The 13,035-nt window shown below is 38.5% G+C and overlaps 1 long non-coding RNA gene across 1 annotated transcript in view; it reads right to left on the reverse strand.

Moving 5' to 3' along the window:
• The window catches only part of LOC138915864 (uncharacterized), a 36,071-nt gene continuing 23,036 nt past the window's right edge, over positions 1-13,035 (reverse strand). Inside the window, exons 3-4 of the long non-coding RNA XR_011422248.1 lie at positions 777-980; positions 1-136 (exon numbers count right to left, since the gene is read on the reverse strand). This is a non-coding gene — a long non-coding RNA (uncharacterized lncRNA). The remainder of the gene's footprint in view (positions 137-776; positions 981-13,035) is intronic.

Raw genomic sequence — 13,035 nt, forward strand, 5'->3', positions numbered from 1 at the left:
GCCAAAGGCAATGTATATTAATATATTTTGATGCATGTTAAAAAAAGAAATTCCTCACAACCTGGGTCTCACAGATGGTCCTCTCGGTTTCTCTTCTTATCAGGAAAGAGGTTAATCTGTTTTCTTTTAGTATATCCTATGGGTCAGTGGCAAGAAAAAACAAATAAAGGCCATCTTGATAATTATTAGAAGTTTGTGCAAATATTAACTGTAAGAACCATGCTAATCTGAACTGCTCAGTTAATATTCATGGTGATGTTTTTTAAATTCTGATTTGAATAATTTATAAAAGCATGCACAATGGTGAGTCTTTATTTTAAACTAAAAGTCATAGTGTATGTTTTCTTCCCTAAGCTTTAGGTGATAATGTAAATGGGGTTTACCGTGGAAAGTTTGGGTTATTTGAAACCACAATTTTTGAGGACAGTATTTTTTATTTCACAAGAAAGCTTCAGTTGGATCAAATAAATAATTCGTCAGCTTTCCGCTCTTCTTTCCACTAGTAAGAAAGAACTATAAGGAGCAGTGAGTTATTTTTTCTTGTTTTAGTACATATTTTGAAGTTTTTATAACCAAGAGGAACACAGATTGTTCTTTAAAGATTCTTTTCTTCTAAAATAAAACAACGCAAAGCTCTCATCACTGACTGGATGTAGTCCCCTCAGTTTTGAAATTGGAGACGAAAAGAAGCAAATGTTTGTCTATTTTTATTCTAATGCCCACTCTATTTATCCATGCAGAATCGCAGAAGCTTTCAGAGGCATTCATTTACATACCTATTTTGCCCAATGAGATCTGTAATCTTCCCATCTTCCCATACAATTTACAGAAAGTGGTAAACGCTTAGCAGGACGCTGAAGGGGCATCAATAAAAAAATAATCTTATTGCGAGATTTATTCAGAATTAAATCATGGCTGTAATTATTCTTTGCCTTGTTCTTTCTGCATTTTCAAATTTTTTCAAAATGGATGAAATGCACCTAGAAGAAAGAAGAAAATTCGAATCATGGTTTCTAAAGTCCCAAGGAGTTCTGGCAGATTAAACACCACGAATTTCCTAGTCCAGCTCTCAAAACATACAGAGACATCAATAGAAATAAAAACCAAAATTTTGTCCTCCCTTCACAAGACGTTTTGTAATGACTGCTGCTAAAATAATACTGTACTTATAGTGAAAACTGGTATTGAAACTGATAGTGAAAACTTCGTCTGTCTCCTATTACAAAATTAACACTTTAATTTTCTTTTTTATTTCATACTAATAATCCTAAACAAGAATCTTTCTTTTGAGCACTTGTGTGCCTACTTTTGTTAGTTACCAGAGAGCAGTAAGTTGCAATTCTTTTTTAGCTCCTATTTGACTCTCTCTCTCACACACCACACACACACACAAACACACACACACAGACTCCCAGCACAGAGTTGTGTATCAGGGCACATGGTAATTTTCAATCAAGCCGTCATTGACACTTCCTGGACAGTCATGGCGTTAGTTAGGCAATGACTCTCTATCTGTAATTCTTCAACTCATAAGGTTACAAAAAGAATACTTTTTCTAGTTCATACACTCAGACCCCAGGTTCCTACGGGGGGAAGATCAGTGTTGACCCCAGTGGCTTTGTTGTTCTCTGTATTTTCTTCAAGATCCAGCCCCCATCCATCAATAGAGAATCTCCAAAAGACTTATATAAACATTTTTAAGTTCCCTATGAGATACATGCTTATTTTCCTGTTACTCATTCCCTATTCCCCAGAGCATGAGCCTTGACGACCTGTGTAGTAAAGTAGCCCAAGCTGTTTTAACTGTCCAGATAATAATAGTAACTAATATTCTTATAATGCAAGGAGACAAGAGAAAGGGTGATAAGTATCGTTAGAATAAAATGCAAATTATATAACTAGGTCGCCAAAGACTATGCTAAATTTCTCCTGCCTTCTTATATAGACAACAGATGTTCTAGATTTTATGGTGTATCCATTGCATCATTCATTCTTTCATTTATTCACTTATCCTTGTGTTTTTTAATTGAAAACCAGTAGACCTCCATATAATGGTTTTAGAGAGTGATGCGTGTGCTACTAATGTCAATATAACTATAATGAGATTAATTACTGTATCCTATTCTGAGGAGAGCTTGTCAGGTGGCAAGTGTCCTTCGATATGTAAATAACATGGAATTATAAATCTCTATATAACTAAGACGATAAGCACGTACAGCTACAAGAAGGACTAAGTTTATGCATATCCATGTAAGGAAGTCAGGTCTCATTTCTTTTCTTGCAAAGGAAATTACCAGAGAACCATTCTGCCTTGAAGAGTCCTATGCCTAGGAAACCCAAGCACATCAAATAGTTTTAACGCTCTTCATTGCACCGAGGCACCTTCCTCTGGTATTTAGCACCCCACGATGTTTTGTCCTGTGCAAGAGCACACTTGGAACCAAGCTCTCCAAAGCCCAATCCTTGCTGTGCAGGGTCCCTTTTGAAGTGCTAGAGAGGAAAAGAGGGTCACAAGCCTTGGCCAATTAAAGATCGACTGAGTGGAATGTCTAAAACATAGATGCGTTTAGTCAAAATGACACAGGAGAGAAGGGGAACTGGAAAGCCCTGAAGATCTGTTGGATTTCATTGCATTGACTCTGAACCTCACGTAGCTCAGGACAGCCCGTGTTTTCTTTCGAATGAAACGTAATCCCGGATCTGGACTGCCGAGGTTAGAGAGAGTCAATGGCATTTTTTCCAGGATTATGATTTTAACCCTACTTCCATAGCTGAGCCTGAATATCTAGAATCTCTCTCTTTAAAATTCCCTCTTGCAAGTGGAATGAGACCTGCTTTATTTCCTCTGAAACATCATATACATTGAGATTTTTACAAAAGTGTTGCTGATACTACCAAAGTGGATTTTCTCTGTCCGAATTATCTACAATCATTAACTATATAATAACCACCACCAGCTCGATAACTCACTTTGCACAATGGAAACTTTAATTAGGTTGGAATTAAGTCAGTTCTATAGTTTCTCAACAGAACCAACTGCATTTCAATGATAGGAAACTGTTGTGAGCTACGGATTATGCTCCATGTAATTTTTGAGTTCCCAAAAGGTCTCAGGTATTCTAAGAGGTGCTAGCTGAATCTATGTAATAAATCCCTGTAACAAATAATATCCTAAAGCAAAAAGATTTTAATACTTATGTTTGGAAGCTATATTTAAATATATTATACGCACTTAACCTCTCTCAAATGACGCCATGATACAAGAGTGGCTCAGGCTTGAGCAGTATTTTATCTATTTTAATGAGGAGAATATAAATCCTTAGTTAAATAAAAAACAAGTAGAAGAAGCTCATCAACGTCAACAAGATCAGCACTGTGTTGACAGGCAATCAATAAATATCTGCTGCATGAATGAACGTCTGACCCTTTTTTACAGAGAACATGTACAAGTGCTAACAGCTGTCATTCTGTCTAGTATCGTACCATCTGCTCTCCTTGGAGTTCAACTTTGGAAACAATAAATGTTTTAAAATACATGTTGGAGCCAGATGCATCACACTTGCAAGGCAGAACACCAGAAGCATTCTACCTACGTGCTTAAGAATGCAAATAAGCCTGCAGTCATAGAAATCAAATGCACTGGTAGCACCAAATCAAAATAGGCTGAAGAAGCTCTGCCTACCAAATGGAGGAGAATACTGTCTAAAGCGTAAAGTGGATATTCCATAGGAATATAGGAATTACAACAGCAAGCAAGCATTCAAGAATTTAAGGTTAGCCGTCAACAAAAGAAAAAACATCATCCAATGCACTAGATGGAAAGCCCATAAGCAAGAGCTAGTTTCTAATACTTGAATATAGCTTAATTTGGTTAACTTTATTAATTTGCCTATCTGCAAACAAAAATAACTTTTTCTGTTTTCCAGGTCTCTTTCTTCTAACTGGTTCAAATAAATAGACAAATAACTTTAACTCCTACGGTGCTTCCTAACAATTCACAGCCTGGGAAACAGGCAGAAAAACAGGGTTAGAATTTTGTTTTTTTCAGGGTGGAGAGCAAATTTTCATAGTGTCACGTGGACATACAGGTCAAGCTGTGCTTGTCACTACCTACATGAGCAAAGTGGAACACAACCGTTTGTACACTTGTTCACAGCATTATTCCTAGTAGTCCAAAAATGGAACTAACTCAATGCCCATCAACTGATGAACAGATAAATAAAACGTGGTCTATCCATACAGTGGCAGAGTATTCAACCATAAAAAGGCATGAAGGACTGACGCAAGCTACAACCTGGAGGAACTTCAAAGACATTATGCTAAGTCAAAGAGGCTAGTCACGAAAGAGTAAATGTTATGTGATTCCATTTATATGAAATGTCCAGAATAGGCAAATCTATAAAGACGAAGTCCTTTAGTGGTTGCCTAGAGCTGGGATGGGAAGCAGTGACTGTTAATGGGCAGAGGGTTTCTCTGCAGTGGAGGGAGGATGAAAATATTTTAAACTAGATTGTAGTGATATTTGCACAACCCCATGCATATACCAAAAGACCTTGAATTGTATACTCTAAATGAGTGAAATGTGTGGTATGTGAATTATATCTCAATAAAGTTGTTTTTCAAGAAGCAGAAGGAAGGTTTGAAGAATTATCTGGGCTTAGATCTGTTATTTGAAAGCACAATTATTTAATTACTTTTCTACACAAATCAAATTGGCTAGAAAATTACCTTCAGCTCTTTTTTTTTTTTGGATAACGTGATTCCTGTATTTCAAAACTATTTTTAAACTTTTTTAAATCTCCCTTTGAAAAAAATCTGAAAAAGTTACAAAATGTGACAGACATTTTAAATAAATTATGTCAAAGTAGGATAACCAAAAGTGATACCATCATCACAATTGGCATGAAATTATCTTAAACTTTTCTTCCCCATTCCCTCGCTGTTGCTCTTGTTCTGTTCCAGTGCTGTAATAAGTGGCCTCAACCGTACCAAAAGGAAGCTTTGCTTTCATGCTCGTCAGCATTACCCTGAAGCTAATCATTTACCTTGGGGGTTGTCCAAAAATGATTTCTTTTCAGGATAAGTTAATAAAATCTAAAACAAAACTGTTATGCTCTGTCACCCACCAAAATACTCTGGAGTAAAAAAGAACACTCAGTTGGTCGACTGTCCTTGCACAATGTCAGTGTCAAATGAATTCCATAATGGACAACTCGGAACTGTAACTCCGTAATCCCGAGAAACTCCCACCGGCTCCTGGTCCCTCCCCCGCACCTTCTAAAAGGTTCAGGAAACAGCAATCACAGCATCGACAGCTGGCTCTAACTTGCAGAAGACCCATATGTGCTCCTTGGTCTTCTCCTTAAAATCATCCTAGCTTTTGAAGCTCGAAGATGCTGTCTTTAAGCTGCAATTTTCCTATGCCTGTGTTTTCTGCCATGTCTTTTTGGCAGAGACACAAACTGGGAAACATAAACAGGAACTACCTCAAGTAACAAAAATTGTATGTCGCCATTGGCTCCACAGAGAGCTCCAAATCTCTGAAATGTGGCAGATCTTTTCCCACAGGAAGGTCTTAATAACTCCCGGCGTATGTCTGTACCGTCTCTGTATCCACGGTTTAAACTCCATTTCTGACTAACAAATCAGGCGAGTTCTCCAAAACTGATTCATAAAACAGGGAAACTCTATGCTCAGCAGAGTTCCAGAAGTTCATCCGTGAGAGTGAAGCCGCAGTAGGAAGGAAGACGTGAAGCATCACGGGTCTTGATTGAAGATTGCGCCCCACGCCGGCTGAGCCAACCTCACGCTGTCCAGGTGACAGGGACGCTGGAGCTGGAGCGAGGCCTCCGCCGACTCCCCTCTGGAGCTATCAACCCAAACGAGTGCCAGGAGCAGTTATGAGAACCTGGAGCTCTGCTCAGGGGCACAAAGGCAGGGCCGAGGAGAGCACTCCCCCCTGCCCCCGCGAGCCTTATCTTCCCCTTCAAAAGACAGCAATTTTCAAACATAATCACCTAAAAGTATCCACTATCTTTCCAACGAATTTAAATGTTTAGAAATATAAGCCCAGCATATTCTTCATTTTCAGCCTTTTATAAAGAGTTTTGCATAATAATCATATGCAGGCCAAATGATTTGCAAAGAGTAAAATTTGAAAAGAATCTTAGGTAAGAAAATTGAACAAGAAAATCCAATAACAGCTAAAAATATGTTATTATTAAACTATTAGGTTTTGCTTTTGTGAAGAGAAATGTCATAATACTGTTTTTATTTGTTCAAATAAAACCCACCTGAGACTCTTGCAAATGTTTAGGAAAAGAAAGTCCATCTCCCCTTATATTTATCATTTCTCTCAGCATCCCTGCCGTCTACACGCATATAACGGGGTCATCTTCTTGAACGACTTACTTTACTCATGAAATGTAAATGATATCTGGAAATAAGTCCATTGCAAAATTATGTTACCTGGAATCTTTCTAGTAGTTTATTTGATTATCATCAAAATAAAATGAGTGAGATTTCCTGCTTTCTTCAGATTTGGTTTTGTTTTGTTTTTTGCTTCAATAACGGTTTTAGAAGGAAATGGAATAATTCTGTTTTACTTTAGATCTTCTGAAGTTTGTTTGAAGACCTGCTGGACCCCTGTACAAAAGCTGCCTGTGGACCAGTCCTGGGCCTCACACTAATTCCGCAGACTTTGGGAATCAGGGCTGCGTGGAGCAGAGGCGGGGAAGCAACATGCAAGAGATAGCAATCATCGGGTCGATAAAGTGGTTCCACATCGTCCCGCCCAGCGCTCAGGATTCACCGTAATTCCCGGTGTTAGCGCTCGCTCAGCGAGCGACAAGTTGACGGGGCAGAAGAAGGTGGGGAGGAAAATGACCCTGGAAGCAGAGTGTTGGTTTTACACCCGCTGGGTATCTGTTACAAGTGAATTTCCTCTGGCGCCAGCAGGTATTTTGAGCAGGCCTCCAGAGGGATCCCCGAGGGGAAGGATGGGAGTGAGGGAGAGGCAGCTCTAAGTGTGGGCATCAAAGCTTTCACGATCTCGGAGGAAATCGGTGAGATCCGGATTGATTGGCTCAAAGGCTGCAAGTGGGATACGGAAGATATTTGGAATTTCTGAGGCTTAGAGAGGCAGGGGCGGGGGAGGAGAGGCAGGGAGTGAACAGGATCCCAGGGTAGAGAGACCTTCCCCAGGCCAAGGAGGTAAAATTCCAGACAAACCCGCAAGGAAGAGGAGAAGCTCTCTCCTGGCTTTTTAGCCCGGCCGCAGCTCGTGCCAGCTCTCTGGGCTGGGCGTCCCCCGCTGCCAGGGGCCCCGCGTGGCGGCAGGGGAGACCGAGGCTCGGGCTGTCGCCCCCTGGGGTCTGCTAGGCCGCGCCGGGAACGACCACGGCCCGCGAGGCGCTGGGGAAAAGGGGCTGGATTTATTTGCACTAGTCACTCTAAAGGGCTGGGGAGACAGCTATTTATCCGATGCGGGACCTTGACAAATGGACTGGACAGTGCGAGAGAGGACAGTCCCTCTGACCCGGGGCCGCGCTGGGGCGGAAGGCAGGGCCCTCCCACCTGCTCCCGACCCCCTGGGCGCATCGCGGCGACAGGCGCGTCTCCACCTGCGGCCAGGGGCCCTCTCCCGGCTGGAGGGGCTCGGCTTAGACGCCGGCCTTTCCGCGGAAGGGCCGGCCCCCTCTCCGGCGGCACCTTCTCCCCAGGTTCCCGGAAGGTCACCAAATCTGCGACCTGGCCGGGTTGCCCTGGAGGTGACCCAGTCCTGAGTTCACACTGGAGGATCCACCTTGGTAAAAATCATTCGGTCTGGCAGCATCCGGGTCATATATCAGAGAGGTCGTTTAAAAGTCTTTTCGAGTTTTTTGAGAGAACTGACAAATGATTTGAGCCTGAAATTTAATTCCACGTAATATGAAATGCACTCATAATGTGCTTACTGGTTCTTAACTGAAGATAACTCAGCGCCTGGTGTCCCTGATTCTCCAGAAGATCTGATCAAAAGCCGACGACTCTTGCCTTTGCAGTGCATAGCCTGACGACAAGAAAAGAGCAAACCACTGCCAAATTCACTCTTTCTATATTCCTGAACTGAACGTATTTCTTAGAATGTATTTCTGTCGTTAATATGTAAAGTGCTTTGCGTATTAAAGTCCTTTAGAAACAAAGACATTTGTACTAAATATCGACCAACAAAGATAAATGGGTGAATTTCTAACTTGAAATGCAATCAGGAGGAACTATTTTTCCAACAGCACATTGCTTTTAATGTAATTCAGTTTTGCCAAGGCTGCGTTATCTTGGTAGCCCGAAGATGTAAGGCTAGATCCCTAAATACGGAATTCTGAACAGGAACTCAGACTCTTGATAACAAGTAAACAATCACTTTGCTTTCAGGATCGGAAATAGCACTTTTTGGACAATCTCGAAAAAGCTCTGCATCAAGCAGTGACGTTAATTTCTTTCATTGTTCGCCTTTATTTGGTTAAAAACCTAAGACTGAGAGAGTAATTTGAATAAATTCTTTCTTATTCAGTAAAAGAAATCGAAATCGGATCCCACCAGTTAAAAAGATGAAAGTTGAGTGTGGCCAGAAGATGAGGGTTTTAGCCCTTTTGATGGAGACTATTTGAACCTGAAAATTTTGCGTGGCTATCTATCTTGCTAAAAGTCAGGGCGAGATAAAGTGTAATCTGGCTCTGATTTCTGCTGGAAAGAAAACATTGAAATGACTGCTCATTTATCACTGGAGCCGCCCTCCCCCTCTTCCACCTTGGTTTAATTGACAATGTAGCACCGAGCTGTTTGTGTCTTCCCTTGACTGTTGGAAATGAAACCAACCCCGGTGAAGGCAGAGTTCTAAATTACCGGGTTTATTCTGTAAAGAAATCATAAGGAAAAAGTATAGGAAGTGCTTATAAAAACTCTACCCTCAGCAAGAGCAGTGGAGAGGCATCCAAATTCTGTGATGACTCATAAGGTTTTCCTTCTTGTCTGACTGCTTGGAGAATCTGCATAGGTAACCCTGACCAAGGGGAGCTTATTCCCAAACTGATTGCAGGAATACCTACTCTTGTGATTATGGGAATTAAAATGATTGCATCGTCTGTGTCCAGTCCAGACAGCTATTTTAGCCAAATAGATGCAGCATTTATTTCCTCTAAATACATCTCTAAAATCACAACAGAAAAAAAGTCAGTATGCACATATAATAAAATTCAATCTCAATTGTAATCATTTATATAATACTAGGACAATAATAGGAAACCTTTTCCAATGGTCTAATTAGTCAGGATTTCTTAAAATGGTAATAGCCAATTTCGACGAGTCCAATGGAACAGCTACTCCCACAAAAACTGCTTGAGAATGTATAAATTAGAACAACCTAAAAATGTCCAAAAGTGTTCTTTAAGCGACTTTGAAATATATATACCCTTTAATCTAGTAATTCTATTTCAGGAATGTGTGCTATGGAAAGAATTAAGATTTGAATTAAGATGCACAAAGATTTTACTTAAGGGATATTCGTAATAACAAAAAGCTGGAAACAGATATATACATGAAAAATGATTTTGCCATTCAGTTATGTCATAGGAGAACATTTAATGACATACAGAGATATTTACAGCATGTAAGAGAAACTGGACTACTATAAAATATAATTCAATTCTTTGTGAAAAAAATTTATTCATAGAAAAGATTTGGGAAGATATATATGAAGGCGGTTTATCATAGGGGTGTGGTATTCTACTGTTTTGTTCAAAAGCTTTATATTATATATATTTACATATATATAATTTTAAAATAAAAAAACATTGTGCAATGAAAAGTAAGTCTTCCCTTTCATTTCTCTTATCCATGTTGCTATTTGAGTTGTTGTCTTCTTTCATACTGGTTTGTATAATTCTTAATAGATTAAGGAAATGAGTCCTCTTTCTGTCATATATTTCCAAATATTTTCCCTATTTGAAATCTGTCGTTCAATTTTGTTTATGTTTAAAGCACGTATGGAAGCACATTGATCCATCTTTCATTGCTCTCAGGGTCTATATTTGTTTGGGGCGCCCCCTCACCTACACGCACACACACACTACATTTTTTAAAAGCTTCTCACTTTTCTTCTAGTAGCTTTATAGTTTTCATTTTGAACTGTCTCTGGTCCATTTAGAATTTATTTGAGTTAAAGAAGTAGAGATACAGCCTCTTTGTCCTAACACAATTTATTAAGGAATATATTTTTTCCTTGATCTAGAATATCACCTTTTTCAGAAATTAAATTTTCATTTACACTTGGATTTCTGGACTCTTTATATTATTCCAGTAGTGTGTCTGTGTACTCAGGTGTCAACACACAATTATTTAAATTAATATAAATTTATAATATATTTTAATATAGGCTACTACTCCTCCCTTATAACTTTATTCCTTATTCTTTTTTTGGAATGTTCCCAACACTATAAGCTCCTGTACTTTCTGTATATTTTTATTGATATAGCATAAAATTTATTAATTAAATAGGGAGAAATGATGTCTTCAAAATATTGAGTCTTCAGATCAAGAACAACATATGTTTTTATGGGGGATTTTTATTTCTAATTTCTTTAAATATTCCTCGGAAAGTTATATAGTGCTCAGGAGGAATTATATTCTACTGGCTAAGAGTATAGGCTCTCAAGCTTATCAGACCTTAAGCAAGTTACATAAACACTTTGTATCTCCATTTTCCTGCGTGTAAAACAGAAACAATAATTGCACCTGCCTCAGAGAGTTGTAATAAGGATTGAATGAGCAGTTTCATTCAAAGAACTTAAAACAGCCTCTGGCAGTAGCAAGCACTCAATAAGTATTTCCTATTACAAGATGTTGTACGTAGCTTTTTCAAGTTTTTCCTAAGTATTTAATCTTTTGCAGTTGTTACTGTAAATGGAATCTTTTCTTCTTTTTTAATTTTCTAACAGGTTGTTAGTCCTATTAAGAAAACTGTTAATTTTGCATGTCAATTTACAAATTGCATTCATTAGGTCTCTTATTCTTTCTATAGCTTTTCATTTGGTTCTCTTCAATCACCCAGGTATGTCATTTTATCATCTGAAAACAACTATAAATTGTCCTTCTCCTATGCAGTTTTACTGTTCTTCCTCTTGTTTAATTGCCTTGGCTAAGACTTCTAGAACCAGAATGAATAATAGTAGAGATAACACAAAATTTTTGCCCTTGACTTCAGTAAGAATGTGTCCAGTGCTTCATCATGTATTTTATCACATTACAGAATTTTGTTTAACTATATCATAATAAGATTTTTTAAATGAGTGGATGTTCAATTTTGTCAAATGACTTTAGCTCATATAGACATGTCTGTGGTTTTTTTATATGACTTATTAACATAATGAATATATTAGTAGAGTTCCTAATATTAAACATCACTGTATTTGTACATATAAAAGTGTGAGTACATTTATGTGTATCCTATTAGTCTGTCCATATACTACTTAATTCTACTTATTTATATTTTGGTTAGGATTTTTGCATGTTAGCCATACAAGTGAGCTCAAAATACACAAGCGCTAGCATGTGGTTTAGAAAATTCTCTAGAGAAACAATTCTTGTCTCCATAGCAGATCACAGTAAGTTTTCATAATATCAGGCCATGAGAAAAGGCATGGAACACACTACTCCTTTGTAAATATTTGAAATACCACATCAGCGTATGTGCCATGCTCAACTATCTCCCACCAAAAACTAGTATTGGTCTTTATTCTTAAAAGCAATAAAATCAAAGGGTTTTAAGCAGAGAAGTGAATTGATTAGATTCGTTTTTCCAAAGATCACTCCGGCAGCATCATGAAGAATGGTTAGAGGTGAGCAGGAAGGGATGGGGGGAGACCACCTGAGCAATCCAGTTGAAGTTATCAAGGTGAGGGAAGGGCTAGCTTGACACTAATGTTGGCTGGGAAGGTGGAAGAGGTGGATGATTTCACGGCTTTTGAGGAGGTAGAATCAAATGAATTTGGTGATGGATTATCCTATATGGAAGGTGAGAGAGAAAGAAGTGTCAAGAATCAGTCCTCTGTTTCTGGCTTCTGCAGCTGCTGCCGCTGCAGAGGATGAGGCTGGCTTGCTCTGTGTCCACGGCCTGGGATCAAAGATACCCTTAGGAACAGGATTACCTCAACTTTGAGACTCATGAAAATAGGAACATAATTAATAAGTTAATATACATATTGATATAATTATTATAAGTATATATACATTACAATGATACCAAACCATGTCCCTGAAATAATTTGAGTAATTATAAAAAGATGGATTCCCCAAGAATCCATCTCTGAGAGAACACCATTTCATCTGATAAAGAAAGGCATTCAGAATTTCTCCCCTAAGAAATATTTCTACCAGAAGAGGGTAATTAGGAAGCAGTGGGAGACAATGGAGAAATATCAATCAGAAAAACCTGGATTCCAGCAACTTCTCCCTGCTTCTGAATGAGTGAACTTGGGCAGATAATCTTGCCAAGTATTAGTTTTATGTCTGTAAAGGAAGACAATAACATCTACCTATAAACCTTATTGTGAGGATTAAGTGTGATGACACATGTCAAGCAGTCAATCCACCTGGTACACAGTAGTTCTTTCCCTTCAAATCAGAAGTTTTTCAAATGACCACATTTGCTTTTAATAAACAAGTAACTCCTGAGAGTAAGTCAGCCAGTCCTTCACACCTTGGTGCAAATTACTTACTGCCTTTTAAAAAAAATAACACTCTTGGAGGCTAATATTGATGAAATGAGTTTGTAATCTTATAAATTCTTAATATCTAATGCAGAAAGAATTACTACAAAGGAGTATACAAACCTGTATTTTTATAAAATTACCAAGTGCATTGAAGAAACATAAAGTGTGATTTGGTCACAGAGAAATGCGGTCTTTTAAAAGGCATAGGACACAGGTATTTTTCTAATATATTCCTTTGCTTTGAATTTCTTTAAATATCGTATGGTAGAAAGGCATTCCTAGAGTTGCA

The sequence above is a fragment of the Equus caballus genome, chromosome 10 (genome assembly GCF_041296265.1).
Source record: "Equus caballus isolate H_3958 breed thoroughbred chromosome 10, TB-T2T, whole genome shotgun sequence".
In the NCBI taxonomy this organism is placed as follows: domain Eukaryota; kingdom Metazoa; phylum Chordata; class Mammalia; order Perissodactyla; family Equidae; genus Equus; species Equus caballus.